An 18,975-nucleotide genomic window follows, 5' to 3' on the forward strand; every position below is an offset into this window, starting at 1 on the left:
GGATGGGTGTATCACCCCAAAAATCATGACAGTGACAGCCACCGCTTCTGGGGTGCTGACCTGGAAGCAGGCTCTGGGAGGTTAAGGACACTGCTTGGGACCCAGATCCCTGGGTTCAAATCCTGGCTCCAATGTGTCCTAACCTGGTGGCCTAGAGAAGTCCGCTAACCCCTTCCCAATCCGGTTCGTGCATTTAGCAAACATTTATTGAACAAGCTCTCTGAACAGGACATGAAGATGCTGCGGGTGCTGCCCCGGGCACCCCAGATACCGTCCTGCCCCGTGTGCCCAGTGGCTGGAGACATTCAGAACAAATAATGATACTGATGCTAACAAAACGTAAAATGTGGCACTCCATACCTCCACTGGGGAAAAGTGTTAATGCAGGGGGCTTGTTTGTCTGAACAGGGTGGTCGAGGGAGCCCCGGGGTATATTCACGTCTGAGCGGAGACCTGACGTTGGTGACAGAGGAGCCGGGCTGTTATGTCCGGGAAGAGTCCTGGGCAGAGGGAACAGCATGTGCAAAGGCCCTGGGCTGTCATGTGCCTGGTGTGTTCTAGGACTGGGGAGCGTGCCAGTGTGGCTGCAGGGCAGTGGTCAGGGAGTGAAGATGGGGGCGATCATGCAGGACCTGTGGACACGGCCGGGGCCTCGTCTTTTACTCCTGGTAACCGGGCAGCCCCTGGCGGGTGTTGAGCAGAGGAGAATTATGCTCTGGCTTCCTCCGGGGAAGGGAGAGATGGCAGAATGGGAAGACAGTTTGGAAGACACGCCGTGATCCAAGCAAGCCTGCGCTGATTCACACCAGGGTGGGGCTTTGGTCGGGGGAGCAGAGGGAGTGAAGTGACAGGCCCCGGATGACTTCTTAAGTCTTATGGGTGAGCAAGAGAAGAGTCAGTGAGGACCCGAAGGCTTTTGGCTGGAGGCCCTGGGAACACAGAGGCGGCATTTTCCAAAATGAAGGCTACAGGAGGGGCAGGCTTGTGCAGGGAGGGCGGGAAGTTCAGATTCTTGCCTGGAGTTCCGAGGTGCCGATTAGGCATGTCCAGTAGCCACAGCTGGGTGTTCAACCTTGAGTTCAGGTGACCCTCCTGCCAGATGTGTGTTTGAAGTTTTGAGTGTAGAGGTGCCATTTAGAGACTTGGTGTTTTCATCAGTAAAACAGAATTAAGCAGCATCCACTTTTCAAGGCTGTCCTGAGGCTGGTTAAACATTGAGGCACCACTCAGGTAGCAAAATGCAGGCAAATGTCAACTGTGGTTGTGACACACCTCACTCATCGTCATCTTTGGTTTTACGGGTACAGAAGTGGGAACACAGAGTGGGTGAGTGATTGGTCCATGGTCACTAACCAGCAAAGGGTGCAGCCAGGATTCAAAGGCTGAGTCTAAAGTCTTGCCCTTGACGTGTGCCCTGCTGCTTGCACCCCCAGAGCCAGACCTGTGGGTCCTGAGCTGACCAGCCTGGGGGAGCTCCCGTGAGACAGGAGATGAGTGGGTGACTGGAAATGCCACCAGGGCAAAACAGACCTGCACCTGTCCCCCTGGAGGCATGTGGGCTAATGGGAGCAGTGTAGCCTTTGGGCCAGCTGAGCCCAAATTCAGCTCTGCCCCTCACTAGGTGACTCTGGATGTAGGCCTCAGCCACCTTGTGCCTCAGTTTCCCCTGTTGTGAAACGGGGTAGCAGCAGCTGTTAGGAGGACTGCATGGGTTGCTGAGAACAGAGCCTGGTGGAACTTAGTAGACGCCACCTGCAGGCTGCTCCTCCACTGGCCCTCCAGCTGGTTTTCACTCCACACGCGGCCCCAGGGCCGGAGGCCCCCTGTCATCCCCGTGTCTCTGTCCTCCCCTTGCTCGGGGGTTCCCGTGCCACCTCGGCCTCTGTGACCTCTGTGTCCTTGGGTCTGTCCCCCTGAGCCTGCATTTCCGCCTGCCCCGCAGTGGGGCACTGGCCAGCAGACCTGGAGTGGTCGCTGCCGTTGGCCCTAAGTAGGCACTCAGTGCACACGGGGGTCCACACCAGTCAGACGTGCAGAGCAGGCTGAACGAGCCGTGGCGCGTTCTTACAGCGGACCACGACTGGGCCACAGAAGGCACCAACGGCTGATGCTCCAAGCCGCACGGTGGGTCTGGCAGGCGTTCCATGGGGCGAAGGAAGCCAGGGCAAAAGAGGTGAAACCCGAGGTGAGACTATTTCAGCAGGCAGGTCCGTGACTACCTGGGGCCGCGGTCACGGGCAGGTGTTAGAAAGCAGCATGAAGGCCCTTTGTCGAGAAATGTTTGTATCTTATTTGTAGGGATTGATTCTTCAGTGTGTCGGCTGAACCCAGAAATGTCTGTGCGTTTTGTCGTATGTTCGCTACTTACTGCTTGTTTTAAAAAGGGGAAAACGGTTGTTTCTGTTGACATAAATGCACGATTATTTCTCTGACTGTCTTGCGGCCACCAAAGCCCCACTGGCTCCTGTTGCCCCACCTCTGGTCCTGTCCAAGCCTCCGTCACAGGAGGGAGATGACCAGCCATTGCAGAAAGAACCCTGGGCCCCGGGTACAAACCTGGCTCCGCCTCCTTCCTGCTGTCTGCCCCGGGCAGGTCATCTAAACCTCAGTTTCCTCATCTGTTACATGGGGCTAATGCTGGAGCCCCACCCACGAGATTGTTGCCCAGCTTTGGAGAGGTGAGAGGTACAGGGGCCAGGACTGTCAGAGACACAAAAACACCCAAATGAGCTGCAGGGGGTGGGCTTGATTTAGAGTAGGGGTCTGGAGCCAGATCTCCGGGACCAAATCCCCTTCCTCGGGCCAGTCCCCTAACCTCTCTGCGCGTCCGCTTCTCTATCTGTGAAACTGGAGGTGATGCCTCCGGCCCACGGGGGTGTTTCAGTCACCACGGTGAGTTAGGGCAGCGCTTGGCGAGAAGCAGTCCCTGTCTTCGTCATTTCCAGGTATGGAAGGGAAGGTGCTTGCAGCCTGGGGAGCTATTTCAGGGTGCTCGTTGCCCCAAACTGCAGCCCCGGCCTGTATCACGAGGGTCCCTGTGGGTTTGGGGGCAGGCAGCCCAGCCACAATGGACGTGGGTCCTGGGGCCACCAGGCAAGTGCAGGGCTCCTTGTTTGGCCCCTGCAGCTGGGACCAATTGCTTCCTTCCTCTGTTCTGGGTGCCAGGCAGGCCGAGAAACCGCCAGGTGCCAGCAGGGCCGGCCTGCCCTCTGATGGGGAGGAAGTGGGCGGGTGCCCTGAGCACAGAGGAGCCAGGCAGACATGCCCCGAGGTGGCACAGTCAGGGCTGATGTGGGCATGCTCACGCACTCACCCACTGCTTACGGAGCAGGCCCTCCCGGCTTGCCCACGTCAAGCGGCCTTGAGGCTGCCTTAGGTCAGAGTGGAGATCCAGGGTGGACTGGGGGCAGGGCGTGCGGTCTGTCCCCACTTCTCAAAACACGGCGCTGGCAGCCTGGGGCCCGGCCTGCAGGAAGGGCGGGTGGCTTCTGTCCCAGGAGGCATGACTAAGGTGTCAGGGGGATCCTTCGTATGTGTGTGTTTGGGGGTGACTGTGGGAATGAGTGAAAGTAGGGCGTTAAGAAGGCAAACGAGCATGTGTACATGTGCATGGTTGTGTGTGGGTGTGAGTGAGTAGGCCTCAGTGTGTGCCAGGATGCCCAGGTGGGGGCAGCGTCATACGGAGCGCACAAACCGGTTTGAGCCCGTGAGTGTGTGTCTGGGTGTGTGAATGACAAAGTGAGTGTGTGTGTTTAACTACATGAGTGTATGAGTGTGTGCCCCTAGGTCTAAATCTGGAGGCCAGGCGTGTCTGGGTGTGTGTTTATATGTGTGTGCACTACTGTGAAAAGTCCCACAAGGGACCCCTTTTGCATACAGAGCTTTGCTGCCTTACATGGGAATGCACATGGACGGTGGAGGTCGGTGCATTTAGAACCTTAACTCAGGTGTGCAGGAGCTCCCAGAGAGGAAGGAGGAGGGATCTGACCTTCGAACCGAGCCCTGACCAATCAGAACAGGGGCCGACTACAAATACCCGGGCCAGCCAGGCTGGCTTTTGTTACCCCAACTTCCGATGGTCCCACCAGCAGCCGAGAAGGTCTTGACCTGGCGACATTCTGAAGCAGCCTCAAACCCAACCAACAAATAGCCTTTTGATCAGTTGATAGTAATAGCAGACGTTCATTCCTGCATTCATCCGCCTGTTTGTCCTGAGCTCCTACAGTGTGCCAGACACAGTGTCCGGCACAAGAGATGTGGTAGAGAACAAGATGGACAAACATCCCTTTGCTGGTAGCGTTGGCAGGCTGGTGGGACCCACAGACGATAAAGTAACCGAACAGCAAGATGTGGAGGGTTCATTGGTGCATGAACTGTATATTTAAAAAAAAAAAAAACAGCTGGAGAGGCAGACAGGGACCACCAGGTGTGATTGCTGTTTTAAAGGCGTTGGTCAGCTAAGACGTCGGTGGGAAGGTGACATTTGAGTGAGGACCTGGAGGAGCCAGGCGGAAGCCCTGTGGCTATCTAGGGGAAGAGCCCTCTAGACAGAGGGCGGAGCAAGTGCAAAGGCCCCGGGGCGAGTGCCCACCTGGCTTGTTCAGGGAAGAGAAAAGGTGCTCCTGTGGATTTAATGTTGTGTGTGTGTGTTTTAACTGTTATGAAAGCAAAGGGTTCCCAGGGGAAGATCAAATAATAGAGAAGGAATAAAGGAGAAAGGGAAGACTCAGAGTAACAGGAAGGGGGTAGGGAGACGGACTAAGGACCAGGAGTGTCTGTTGTACAGCTCACCCCATAATCAAAGTGATTTTCCACTTTGACAAGGCAGCATCAAAACAGTGCAGCTGCAACCAGAGCTCCCAACTGCCTCGATGCCGGCTTTGTGGCTCTTTGCTGATCCCTGAGCCCAGCTGGGTGCTTAGTAGGTGCTTGCTGAAGGGAGTCTCTGCCTCACACATCTTCCCAGTCCCCTGAGGCCTAAGCGGGGGAGGAAAGGTGGGTGCGAGCCCCCTCAGTACGGAGACTTAGCCCCCAGTCCCTGAAGACTGCCTGCCCGGCCCCCAGTGGCCCCACATGACAGCGTCACCTCTTCCTCCTCCTGCTTTTATGAGCTGAGAAGGAGGCTTGTCCCACGTTGCACAATTGCCCCTTAATTGCTATTTCCTCTCAGTTATGAATTGTGTCATGGATACGGCCGCTCACGTTATTAAGCTTCCACAGAGGCCTTATCGCCTGGACTCCAGCCAGCAGCCCGGCCTGACCTACTTTCCCACCGGATTTCAAAACTGCCTCCCTCATCCTCTTGTTGGACTTTTCCTAAGGAGAGTCCGCTGTGCCCAAAAACTCGCCGCTAAAAATAAAAACTGGAACGAGGGGGGCGGGCACAGCTGGGCCCAGGAAGGCCTAAGGCCGAGAGCAGCCCCGTGATTGTGGCAAAGCTCCTCCCTCTCCCAGAAGTTTCCTCAGCAGCCTGTCCTTGGGACGGATGCAGGGTTCCCATCAGGACAGGCTGCGACACCAGGGTTCCCGGCTGACTGGGGCTCAGCCTTTCATTTCTCAATCATGGATAGACGGACTGACTTCAGAGTCAGGCAAACCTGGGTTCAAATCCTGGCCTTGCCTCTGACCAGCTCATTCATTCATTCGTTCATTCACTCATTCATCCATTCATCCAGGGATATTTATTATCTCTTGAACGTTGGCACTGTGCTGGGCACTGGGGAAATATCTGAGAACAAGGCAGATATAGTCCCTGCCCTCGTAGAACTTACACCCTAGTGGGCAGAGATGGACACAAAACAAATAGTTTTGCAATAAGAATAATGAAAATAAATGAAAGTGAGACCATGTGGTGGACTGCAGAGTGACAGAGACACCATCAGCTAAGACGGTCAGGGAGGTCTCTCTGAGGATGGAGTCGATTCATCAGGACCCAAATGATAAGAATCAATTCCAGGAAGCGCGGTGGGGATATGGGTAAAGCAAGCGAGTGACCCGGGGTACAGAATGTGCGGGGGCACTTGGTCTCAGCCTTGTGCACGTGTAGGCTGGCCCTGGAGCATGAGTACTTCCACAAAGTTTTCATCATGGGCATCTCACTTGCCTCAACCTTGTCCTGGAGCTGCAAGGAAGGAAGAAAGTCTAAGCAGAGGAGCACAGCAAGTGCAAAGGCCCTGAGTTTGGGAGTGAGCCCAGTGTGATGGGGCAGAGAGAGCCAGGAGGAGTGGGGAGCAGAGATGATGGTAGAGAGATGCTGAGGGCCTCGCAGGCCAGGCATGGTGAGAATTCGTTGGGAGACAGAGAAAAACAGCTGCCCCTTGAACAGCGTGGGTTTGAACTGCGTGGGTCCACTGATACATAGTTTTTCTTTCAATAAATACTTACAGCACTGTAAGGGTATTTTCTTTTCCTTATGATTTTCTTAATACTATTTCCTTTCTCTAGCTTACTGTATTGTAAGGAGAAGTCTGTGATGCATGGAACACACAAAATATGTGTTACTAGACTGTTAGTGTCAGCAAGGCTTCCAGTCAGCAAGTCGGCATTTGGTAACGAGGTTTTCAGAGAGTCAAAAGCTACACTTGGAGTTTTGACTGTGCAGAGGATCAGCACCCCTAACTCCTGCATCATTCAGGGGCAACTGTATTTTGAAGGTCAAGCTCACAGTACTGGAGGGTGAACTAGAATTTGCAGGGGAGATGGAAGGAGCCAGCACCGACTCCTGGGCTGGATAGACAGTGGCGGTTCCTTGAGTGACCTACAGGAGGCTGACTGGCAAGTGGTCCATCTCCCTGGGGCCACTTTTCCCTCACCTAAGCCCAGCCTCCCCAAACACGGTATCATCCTTAGCTAAGAGCCTGGTGTGTAGTGAACGCTCTTCTGATGGTCCATCCACCCCGGGGGGTTTACCCACAGTCATCCGGTGAGCGACTGGCATGGCCTGACCTGGAACCCAGGCCCTGCGCTCCCGGACACGCTGCAGCAGGCAGGCCTGGGCCGGCACGTGACTCTGCAGAAATGCGGCCTCCCGGCCCACGGGCGTTAGCAGCACAGGCCGACTTTTTTTCTTCCCGAATTGTGCTTACACGTGGGGTTGTTTATCTAACTTGGCTGAAGTTTGAGTCCCGGGCCTGTAAACACAGCCTTTTAATTATTACACAAACGGGACATGCTCATGGAATAAAAATTTGAAAATGGAAATAGGCAAAAATAAATAAATAAATAAGGCCAAAAAGCAGAGAGAGATGGGGGTGGGAGTGGGGGACACACCAAGCATCTAAATGAACACGTGTGTGCCTTAATACAGGCAGAAGGACCTTTACTTCACGGTTCTTCTAGCAGAAGATGGGAAGCAACCCAAGTATCCGAGATTTGGGGCCTCCCTCACCGAGTCAGTGGAATAGTGTCCCAGTATCATGCAGCTACTGAAGTGAACGAAGCAGATCTCTGAATGCTGGACATGGAAAAACTGCCGGGATGTTATGTCACGTTATCAACAAGGCTTGTTGAGAAAAGCAAGATGCCAAACAATGATATAGAATGCTACTGTGTGTGTGTGTGTGTGTGTGTGTGTGTGTGTGTGTGTGTGTGTGTGTGTTAGAAGGAAAGAGGGACAATCTGTGTGCGTATTTGCTGGGAGGCATGCAGACCATCTCTGGGGGAGATACAAGGTCTGGGTGGCAGTGGGGCTACTGGGTAGAGGGGTCAAGGGTGAGGATGGCAAGCCAGACATGGGAGGGAGGTAACTCTTCTGTTCTTGTCCTTCTGCGTACTTGGAAAGCATTTGTTTTGGTTTTGTTTTGGTTCTGTCTTCCGAGAAACATTTTAATAATGTTTGAGAGATCAGAGACTCCCCTCCCGGTCTCAGAGTTCTTTCCAAAAGGCTCGGGATAATCTAAGCTGGCGTTTCCGAAAAGCCTGCCCGCAAGCTCGGGATTGCAGTGAGGGGCCTGCGGGCTGTGGGGCTGGGGAGGAAACTGCAGGCCCTCCTGACCCGCCACTCAGAGCAGTTCCTCTTTTATCTTCTTTTATAGGGTGGATAACAAGTAAAGGTTCAGCTGTAAAAGGGTTTTGCCTACTTTGAAATGAGATGTTTGAAAAAGCTTTGATCTTGAATAATCTCATTCTACTGATGAGAACACAGGGGCCCAGAAAGGAGGGGGGAGGGGAAAAAAGGTGGTCCCAGACTCAGGCAGACCTGACTCTGGCTGAGTGCCTTAGGTGGTTAGTTTGCTTCCTTGAACTATAGCTTCCTCCTTCAAAAACAGAACGACAAACAAACAAACAGCCAGGTGAGCCAGACTCTTTGGGGATATCTGAAGTGGAAGTAGACCCTGGGGGTTTAGTCTTTTTGGTCTTGGCAGAAATATGCTCCGGCAATCAGACTGCTTCTCTTTCACCATCTGATTTTCTAAGAAGAGCAGGAATGACCCACTGCCCTCTATTTCACTCAAGTCCAAGATTAGGCATATCTCCGTTTGCCAGAAGTCAAATCACTGCAGAACTTAGGTATTCATTAGGCTGCATTCAAGGGCAAGCACAGGAAAACCCAAGGCAAAAGGCTTAATCATTAAGGTACTGCATCTTCTTATAAGTTCAAAAATGCAGAGACCCTGTGGGTCCATCAGGCATGCATTCAGCTGCAAGTAACACAAAAACCCGACCATTGGCAGGTTCGTATTGTCTCCTGCTACTAGAAATCCAGGCACGTAGAGCCAGTAGGATAATGGCTCCATGATGGTACCAGGGCCCAGGTTCTTACCTACTTTTTGCTCAGCCATTGTGAGCACTTGGCTTTTATCCTCATGCTTGGTCATGGTTGCAAGATGGCCACTTTGCTGCCAGCTCCTATCCAGGTTACGAGCAGGAAGAAGGGGCAAGGGGTGAGCAGCATGCCCACCATGTCTGTCTGTTTTCAAAAAGCTTTCCCAAGAGTCCTGCTTGGCAAATTGAGCTTAGTTTTCATTGGTTAGGCCTGGATCACATGGCCCCTCCTAGCTGTGAGGGAGTCGAAGAGAGTGCACGCTTTGAGCTGGCCCATTGCCATCCCAAGTAAAATCAGGGTTCTGTTAACACACAAAAAAAGAGACTGTAGGTATTGAGTTGGGACTGAGCAGTGTCTTCCACAAGTAGTTCTAGGGCTGTTAATACAGTGACTCAGAGACACTAGCAAGGACATGTTTTTCCTCCTTCTCTACCATCACCGGTATGTCAGCTTCTGTCCCGAGACCTGACCTACCTCCTCAGGCAGGGGAGAGGGCCCCTCCCCTTGAGCACATAGACAGATGCCCCTCAGATAAAAGAGGGTTCCCTCAGCCAGGCAGAAGGGTTGACAGTGGCTGTGGTTTGGGCTGCTGACAGTGTCTGCCACACCCCTACGAACCAGAATGTTTGTATTTCATCCTCTTCTCTCCTGAGCTCACTATCATCTCATTTCAAATCTCACCACATGCAGCAGTCATCTCTGGGTGCAGTATGCTGCGTAACAAAATGCCCCAAACGTTTCATTTGTTTGCTGTTGTCCTTGGACCTGAGTTCCTGAGGACTTTTTGTTTCTCAGGTTCCTGGAAACATGTTGGGTGGTGACAAAGAGCTATGGAGAAAAATGAAGCAGGGTAAGGGGAGAGTTATTTTGGGAAAGAGACACTATTCCGGTGGGGTCAGGGATGGCTTCTCTGACAAGAAGCTATTGCAGTGAAGGAAGTAAGGGAGCGGCAAGTGCAAAGGCCCCGAGACAAAAGGGGTTTGGTGGAGGCTGGTGCAAGGAGCAGGAGAGATGAAGGGAGTGAGGGCAGAGGGGAAAAGGGAAGCACTGGGGAGGGTAGCGGCCTGTTAGGACACAAGAAGGACTTGGCTTTGACCCCGAGTGCAGTGGGTGCCACGAGAAGGTTTGAGCAGTGGGAGGTGACCTTACTTAGGTTGCCACAGGGTCCCTCTGACTGCAAGTAGAGAACAGTGCACGTGGGGCCAGGACGGAAGCAGGAAGCAGGGTCCTGCAGGCCTCATACACTGAGGTCAATGAGGGGACTCAGGCGTTGCAGTGACATTCTCAGAAAGCCCAGGAAGGCCAAACAGGATTTTCAGGTTGCGTCAGAATCTGCCAGAAGACGGACAGTGCCGGCATGCTCCATTCCCAGGCCTTCTGGGCCACCCGCCTTACCTGCGGTGCCCTCAGGCCATGCTGGGGCTGCGGTTCTGGTGTCAGGGCCAGTTGCCCCTCTGCTTGCTGCTCGGCTGTTCTGGACAACACTGAGGAAGGTGTGAGGGCGTGGCACCCACACTGTGGCCCAGGTGATGGTGACCAAGCTTCCACTGAAGACGCTGCTGACGACTTTGAACCCAAGAAAAATCACTGACGTCCCTCGGCTGCAAAAATAAGCCCTGCGTCCTCATGTGCCACGCCCCCCAGCACCCGGCTCCCTCATCTCACTGCGCAACCCTTCGAAGAATAACACGGCATATTTGTGTCTGTGGTTTTGGTTCCTAAAACCGGTGACATGAGATAAGTGCAAGGTTCACAAAATGAAAAACATCACCAAGAGGGAGAAAAAAAAAACAACCAAACAGAAGCCCCTGGTGTCAGCCTCGATTTCCTCTCACAGGAGGAAGAGGCGCTGGGTGCTTGAGGTTTCAGGGTGCGGAGGTCGGGGGCGGGGAATCCCGGGCTGCCCTCACCCTCTCCGCAGCCAGCTCACTCTCAGCCCTGAAATCCACCCTGCCAAACCGAAACGGTGATCGCCGCCTCCCAGGGCCGCCCCGTGAAGTGACTCGTGGCCCCCAGGCCATCTGCTTGGGGTGACCTTCACCCTCTGGAGGAGCAGCAGGGACCTTCCCGGGTTGACAGGTGAGAACACTGAGGCTTCAAGTAGGAAGAGGAGGTGGTTGCCATGTGGCCACCTTTGTTTTTTTAGAAAATACGAATGGGTAACACGGAAATTAACTGAAACACAAATATAAAAAGTGGGCAATACGGTCTGGCAGGATGTATGCCCACAGGTCGCAGTGATTGTCCTGGGTGTCACAGCTGCCACGGAGGCAGGGATCCCACAGCTGTTCCTTACCCATCACCATTCAGGTCTCTTAGCAGAACGTCACCTGTTCCGAGAGGCTGTCTCCAAGCCCCCATCTGTGGGGCTGCTCCAGCCCCTCTGTCTCCCATCGCTTAGCTCATCTCTCCATTCGCTGATCGTCGCCAGGACGCACCCCAGTTTCTCGTCAGCTTCTGGGTGTCTCGCCTGCACTCCCCACGGGAGTGGGAGCCTGTTCCCTGTGCCCCGCCCTCAGCAGCACCCTGAGTGGCGCTTGGCACAAGCGGGCCTCGATAGGTGTAACTTGATGACGGACTGTGTTTTCTTATTATTTGTCTTACTTTTGCTTTAAAAAAAAAAACATATGGGTTCTTTTCAATTGTTGCATTAAAGTGTGGGGGAGAAACGAGCCACCCGGAGCCTCCCTGAGGAAGACGGTGCCTCCGAGGAGGGTGACCCGCCTGCCCCAGAGCGGGCCAAGCATCCTGGGGTTCCTCGGCCCAGCCTGCCCTCCTTCTCGGGCCCTGGAGACCTCCCCGTCCGGGGCAGAGTTATCTTTAATGACAGAGTGTTCGGTCTTCCCCTCAGGGTGAGGCCGCCCTGAATCTCAGGGGGCACCGGGGAGCCCCAGGGCCAATCACAGCCCACGGAAGGTGTTACTTGGCCCACGCAGCTCCAACAGTTTGGAATTTCATCATCACTTAAAAATCGAGAGACTTTGAGAGAAAAAGAAAATATCTTCCTGATGGGCGCAACATCGGATGAGAATAAATAAAGGGGAAGCCTACGTATCCTTAATGTGACAATGCCGCCAACATATAAACTTCGTGTAATTTAAAGCAGCGACCTGCCAGACTTTTTAATTGGATAAAATAATCCTGGGTCGATAAGAAAAGTGTGCAACAGGAGAACACTGGGAAGGATACTGGAGAGGGTATTTTAACTCACTGGGAAAATGGAATGTTTAATGCAGGAGACCGGCAGAGCGCACTGTCGATTTATTTATCACTAAAATAAAAAAAAGACTCCTATCTTCCACCACGTGTAAAAACAAAACAAAACAGAGAGTTCAGATAAAACATCTAGATTTCTAGCTTGCCTAAAAACTCTGGCAACAGTGGGCTCTCATTTTCCAAGGCAGCCACAGGCTGGTGCTGAGTCGAAACTCAGGGATGTTCCAATTTGCTACAGTCCTCACCACTCCCTACTGCCTCCCACCTGACTGCCTTCTGTCATTGTGTGTCCTGCCTGGGCACTGAAGTCATTGGAGTTGAGGGCCCCTGAACTCAGGGAACATTTGAAGTTAGATTTCTGCTGTTGGCCACCTTTGCTCTAATTTGATTTTTCTTGGTGGAGATACAATTCTGGGGGAAGGATGTGTGTGGCTCGAGGAATGGTTACCAGCCTGGACCTGGGAGGTAAAGGGCCGTGAGCGATTTCTGAAGAGTGAGATCCCCTCCCAGGGCTTCAGTTTCTTCCTCTGCCAATGGGACTAATAAGAGTTGTCATTCCTCACTTGCCAGATTCCCATGAAATGCACGCCCCAGGGCTCCGTGCAGAGTCACACCAGGAAATGGTGGCAATGGCATGAGGATGACAAAAATGCTCCCTTTAGTATTTAGTGTTTTTAGTTGTCAAGCTTCTGAGGGAGAGAAGGAAAAGAGGAAGAAAAGCAGGGAGGAGGTGGGTAGAGTGGAGGCGTTGTTTTGATCTACTTTTGCCAAAAAGGAGGAAAAGAGTAAACAAACAGCCTTGGCTGCCTTTGATTTTACTGCCTGCCGCTAGAGCTGATAAGAACCAGCCAAATTTGCTTCGGGTAACTCTGTTCTCTGGGTGTGTGGAATCTGGGACCCCAAAGCCTGCGCCCTTCCCGGAATGTCCACCCTTCTTCCCCTACTCGCCTTTTCCTAGGCGACTTGGCAGAGAGAAAGATGGGAGGATGCCCCCCCAAACATGGGACCCCACATGAGCGATGAGAAATGGGTCTTGGAAGGGGACCTCTGGCACATTAACAGCTCAGCCCCCCATCCCAGGAAGGAGCCCCCTAACTGGGACTAAAGGGAAAGTGTAACCCTCAGGCATCTGCCCTGGCAGTGAACAGGGCAGAAGGAGGTGAAGCTGCTGGAGAAGAAAAGAAATGCCTTCCCCCCCGCCCCCCCCCCCAGCTGGTGGAGAGAAGGCACATGACCCAGGTGTTCACAGGCTGGCTCTGAATCCACCCTGTTTACCGTGGTGCGACTTCGGGCAAGTGACTTCGCCTACTCGACCTCAGGTTCCGAATCTGCCTTGAGGGATTGTTTAGGGTTCGATGAGCTAGTGCCCATCAAGTGCCTGGCACATAGTAGGTCCAATCATTGGGCACTATTATTGTACACTGGCTTAGGGAATCTCAGGACAACCACAGGGAGAGGGACCAGAAAACGCCTGGACATCAGGTCCAGAGAAATAACAAAGGACAGCTGTTTGCAACCTAAAGGCGCCCACCAAGGACTATGCAGTCCACAGGGTCAGCAGCCTGGCCTGTTTGAGTGGGAAGGGGCGAGCTCTGGACAGAGTCTAGCACAAACAGAGGACATTTCTTCTGTGTTACTTCTGAGGAGAGCTTCCCTGGGGACTGACAAGTAGCTGGAGGCTGAGGCCAAGGGGCTAAGACCAGGCTTTCTGGGGCCACAGCGTCTTTTCCGGCCCTGCCCTTCCCGGCTGTGTGGCCTCTGTGACCACATCAGGGGTTAGCACCGCGGGCCCCAGCATGTGGCCTGAGACTTGGTGATTATAGCTTTCTCCCCCGCTGCCTACCTGTCCCAGGTGTGATTCTGGGGGTCTGGGCTGCTGGTACATAGCTGTAGCTGTGGGTATGTCTGCTCCACACACAATTTCCTGCAGAACCAACTCTACTGGGCACGGGGTTCCAGAGAAAATGCAGACTCCTCCCCTGTCCCCAATATCCCGAGGACAGACAGGTGTACAACGGTCACAGCCCAGCAGAGACCGCAGGAGCTGGGGCTGGGGGAGGTCAGGGGAGGCTCCCTGAGGAGGGGTCTGAGGAAGTGTTGACAAAATAACCAGACTGGGGCAGATGCTCCAAGTCGGGGACAGCCCAGGAAGGCCCCTTGGTAACTGGACGTGGCTACCTGTGCTGGATTGCTGGGGGAAGAGCTTGACCCTGACGTTCCATGTGACCTTGGGTGGCCCACTCCACCTTTCTGGGTTTTCATATTGGTGGTGTCATCTGTAAAATGGCCACAGTGGTAGTCCCCAGCTCCTAGGGTTGTCTTGGGGATTAGGGCACACCAAGCCGGTGCTGGGCATGGGGGACAGCTTATGAGGGTGAATCAGCATTGTTGCCATGGTTATTACAAACACGCAGTGTCGAGTCTCCCAACCTGCTCACCTCTTCCCCCTCCAATCAGCACCTTAGATGGAGAAGCCCTAGAGCCCCCACGTCCGTGGTCATGGGGGACACCCAGGGGGTCGCAGTGAACAGCGGCTGCCTGCCAGGATGTTGCACTAAGAGGCAGGTGTTTCCAGTGCCCCTGCCCCCGGCTTTCCCAGCACGGCTTTCCGAAGCCTGGCTTTGCCCCCTGCAGGCCCCTCCTTGTACACACATCATAGGGGTGTCATTGTGCACGCAGTGACTGAGTGTACAATATTCAGTTTCCTCTCCCTTGACTCATGTTAACTTTCTCTCCCATTTGTGAGTCACGTTGGATCCTCAAGTTTCTCTTCTTCAAATGCCCATGAAGACAATGAGAATTTTCAAGTGTTTTTGAGCACTCGAGATGTGCCTGGAATTTCCATTCATTCATTCAGTCAGTCACTCAACAAACAGTGGCTGAGTACCCCCTCTGTGCCTTGGAGCTCATGGGTAAACCACAGAAAAAGTCTCCTGCCCTGGTGGGGCTCCCAGCGCAGGGGTGAGGGTGGGGGAGGGGCAGGTGCACACACCCCTGCAGAGCCCACAAACGAGGTGTGCATAAACTCTCTGCCTCAACAACCCCAAGAAATAAGCACCCCCATTTTCCAGGTGAGAAAAACCAAGGCATGAAGAGAGGAAGTGATTTGCCCAAAGTCACACAGCTAGGAAATGGCCAAGGTAGGATTTGAACCCGCACCTGTCATACTCCAGCACCCAAGCCCTGACCCTCCCCCCGGAGGCTGTCTGCTAAGACAAAAGGCCCCGTTCCCCCTACAGGCATCTTCTGCACCAGCAGCATATTCGGGAAGCTCCGCACCGTCCCAGGTTGGGGGCATTATTGTGTGGGGACCCAGCTCATGCCCATGAGTCCTTGGAGGGGAGAAGTTCTGCCCACCCTCCCAGCAGCCTTCAATGGTCAAGGCCAAGTACATGGTTACTCTCTGGCCAGAGCCAGTGGGAACAGGACGTCCTGGTCCTGCTGCCCTGGACTGGCCCAATGAGCTATTTTGGGGCACGTTTATTGATGGGACATGAGTGTCTGCTAGACTCCTGATTGCAAAGGGAGCCCTGAGGCCGGCCGGCCTGGGATGGCTGCCCCAGGCCCTTCGCTGCCCGGGGCAGCCACCATCCATGTCCTGTCCACACCCCAGGCCGAGGGTACAGCCTGAGCTGACTGGCTCCGGGACAGGAAGGGGGCCCCACTGGTGTGGACAGATGCTGGGGGTCACGTGGACTACTGTTTTCCCAAAGTGCTGGAGCCGATTCCATCCCCAGGAGGCAGAATTTGAGGAATACAAAACCGGGTTTTGAGGTCAGACACAGCTGGATTCCCTAGGAGGGATTTTACCTTGGACAAGCCAGGGGGGCTCTCGGGGACCCAGTTTCTTGTCTGTAACATGGAGCTGCCAATGATACTCCTCACTCCCCAGGCAGGAGTGAGGCTTAAACAAGACAGCGCATTAAAGTCTGCCATATAGTAGGTGCTCAATAATTCATACCTTTGTCAATAATCATTGACAGCTGACATTTTTTAGGAGTATAGCATGTGGTAGGCACTGGGCTAAGTTACTGATCTGTTTTCTCTCCTGTCCCAACAGTCCCAGGAGGCAGTGCGTGACGCCATTACAGGCGCCATTATTGTCCCTTTGTACAGAGAAGGAAATTGGTGCTCAGAGGGATACCTGACTTTCCCAAGCTCGTACTGCAAGTACATGGCTGAAAAACACACCTAGGAACTCAGGCCACAAGAGGGAACAGAGCCAGCCCAAGTCCAAGGGCCAGAGCCCATATCCCCCAAAACTAGTCTCAGAGAACGGCCACTCAGGTCCCACCCAAGCGCCCGTCATGCTGTTCAACTTGGTCATCCCTGAGTGCTGGGAAGTGACTTGCTGGTCCTTCCACATGATAAGAAGCAAAGGTCCAGAACCCGAGGTCCCAGAACCTTCCCTTGACCATCCTCCCTTCCTTGGGGTTATTTTGTTTTTCTTGGTTCATGGGCAAAAAACTCCAAGAAAGTGGCTGGGTTGGCAAAGGCTCCAGGCTGACTCAGAGGGGCATTTTGCCGTGTACGCTGGGCGCAGGGTGCTGGGGGTCTGCTGGGGGAGGGGGAACAAGGGGCTCCTACACCCGAGTCACCTAAGCCCAGCGCCTTCCTTCCTAAGGTGTCCTGCTTCCGATTCACCCCCATTGCTTCCTTTGCTGGAAGAAGCAGCCTTTTGAAAGACCTTCCCTTCTGCCTTTGCAGCCTGCAGCCGTATCTCCCAATGTCCCCTCACCCCGCAGCATCCTCCAGAAAGGCTGTGCTTTCCTCCATTTGAGACCTTTGCCCTTGCTGTCCCCTCCCCCTGGTATGCTATTCCGCCTGTTCTCTACCTGCCAGATGCTTCTCCTCACACTTGCGACCCCTTCACAGGGAAGACTTCCCAGGACACCCACCTGAGCTCCCCAGCAGTATTTGCCCCCTGGCTTGGGGTTGCCATAGCAACAGAAAGACACAGTGCTCTAGACGCAGGTGCCTAACTGTCAAGGTGACACCTCCACATGAGTGTCACAAAATAGAACCTCCCACTGCCCCTCCTGAACTCATGCTGCCCTCTTGTCTTCTCATCTCAGGAATGGTGCCCCCCCAACTCAGGGGCTCAGGCCCAAACCTAGGAGGTGCACTGCGGTCCTGATCCCTCACTCATACAGCCTGTCCTTCAGAGATCCTGTCGGCTTGGTGGCAGAATACGTCTCAAACCCAGGTTCTCGTTGCCACCTTTCACCTGCTATCACGGTGCAGGAGGCCACCGTTCCCACCTGCCTGGACCCTGGTGGTTGTCTCCTCCCCAGCCTCTCGGCTTTCGGCTTTGCTCCACTCCACCCAGTGTGGTCAGAGGAAACCTTTTCAAAGACTAAAAAAAAAAAAACCTGCTCCCCTGCTCAAAACCCTCTAGGACACCCCATTCACCTTACGACAAAATTCCTCCTCCTCAAATGTGGCCTCTAAGACCTTGTATGATCTGACCTTCGACCACCTCCTTAACCTCATCCCTACCCACTTCCCTACTCTGCTCCCCTCACTCTTGTCTCCTCCCTATGCTTGAACCAGCAAGCTCGTCCTGGTCCCTAAGCAGACACTTGCCGTTCCCTTCGCCTCAGCCTTCTTCTGCTGGATAGCTGTCTAGCTCACTCCCTCGCTTCATTCAGGGCTCTGCTCAAATATCATCTCCCCAGAGAAGACGCCCATGGCCTGCCTGCCTGAAACACTCTCCCCCAGCACCACCTGTCTACTTGATTTCCCTTCATCGAGTTGTGTCTATCAGACTATTACATCTGATCAGTTCATGTGCTTGCTGCTGAGTGTTTAACCACCCACTCTCGGCCAGGGGGGGGGGGGGCTGTGATGTTCGCACTTGCCAATTTCTGTGGTGTAAATATTCCCAAGGCCCATTTCAAGGCGTCAGCATGATTCCCTGAACGTGGGGTGGGGAAGAGATAGGCAGGGCTGTACTATTTTTTACCTTGTAATATGCTTTATGCCACAATATGATACAGCAGATGTCAATGACCTCAAGAACATAGGAAATAGTAAAATAGAAAGTGATGTTTTGAGTAGCTGTTCCTTTTATTTTTATTATAGTTATTTCATTGTATGTTGTAAGCATTGGCTTCCCGGGAGCTCCGGCACGCCCCTGGGTACAGGCAGCAGGGAGACAGGGACCTCGTCCATGTTGTTCCCTGCCGTTTCCCTGGGGTGGCGGAGACCACAGTAGGTGCTCGGCCTGTATTTGTTGAGCATGTTGTAATGCATCTGTTTGCCTCAGAAAGCACAAACTGTTCGCCTCCATCACCTTGACTTTGTGGGCTGAATCCAACCCACAAATGGGTTTCGTTTGGCTCTTAGAATGTTTTTAACATTTTTTAAAAATTCGCTGCCAAAATTGAAAAGTCAAGAGATTTTTGCATGAAATTCCGCATAAACCTAGATTTGTGGCCTCTCTTGCAAAGTCAGAAGCTCTGGGCACACTGGGCCTGAGTCACTCATGATGACAGAGGTCAGGGCTGAGGGGCAGTCACCCCTTCCGACAGGGTATGAGCTTGCCCCAGTTTGCCACAGTCCACACCCCTCCCTGTAGCCACACGCGGGGCCTCTTCATTCATTTACATAACCCGTGGGCCCTGTAGATATCTGCATTGTCATTGCCATCTCAGTCTCCATTTTAACTCTTGCCATGGTGCCCCTCTCCCTGCAAGGTTCAGACCACCTGGAGCGCAGGCTCTTTGAGTTAGGCCACCCGGGGCCTCTATTCCTTCTCTAGGTCCCTGCACACAGTAGGCCCACAGGCCCTGGAATTTGCTTAAATGTTTGTTGTTGAACAGATCTCAACCCCCCTAACTGGGGCATGCACTGGATCCAAACCCCGACTGGCCGGAATGTGACAAAGAGGTTGACCGAGGCCAGGGTTTAAAAATACCCCAGGGCTGGTCAGCTGCGCACACTTGGAGGTGTTGAAACCAGCGGGTGAAGTCTGGCCAGAGGCCAGCCCCCCG

The sequence above is a fragment of the Artibeus jamaicensis genome, unplaced genomic scaffold (assembly GCF_021234435.1).
Source record: "Artibeus jamaicensis isolate MK-2021 breed Jamaican fruit bat unplaced genomic scaffold, CSHL_Jam_final contig_685, whole genome shotgun sequence".
Classification (NCBI taxonomy): Eukaryota; Metazoa; Chordata; class Mammalia; order Chiroptera; family Phyllostomidae; genus Artibeus; species Artibeus jamaicensis.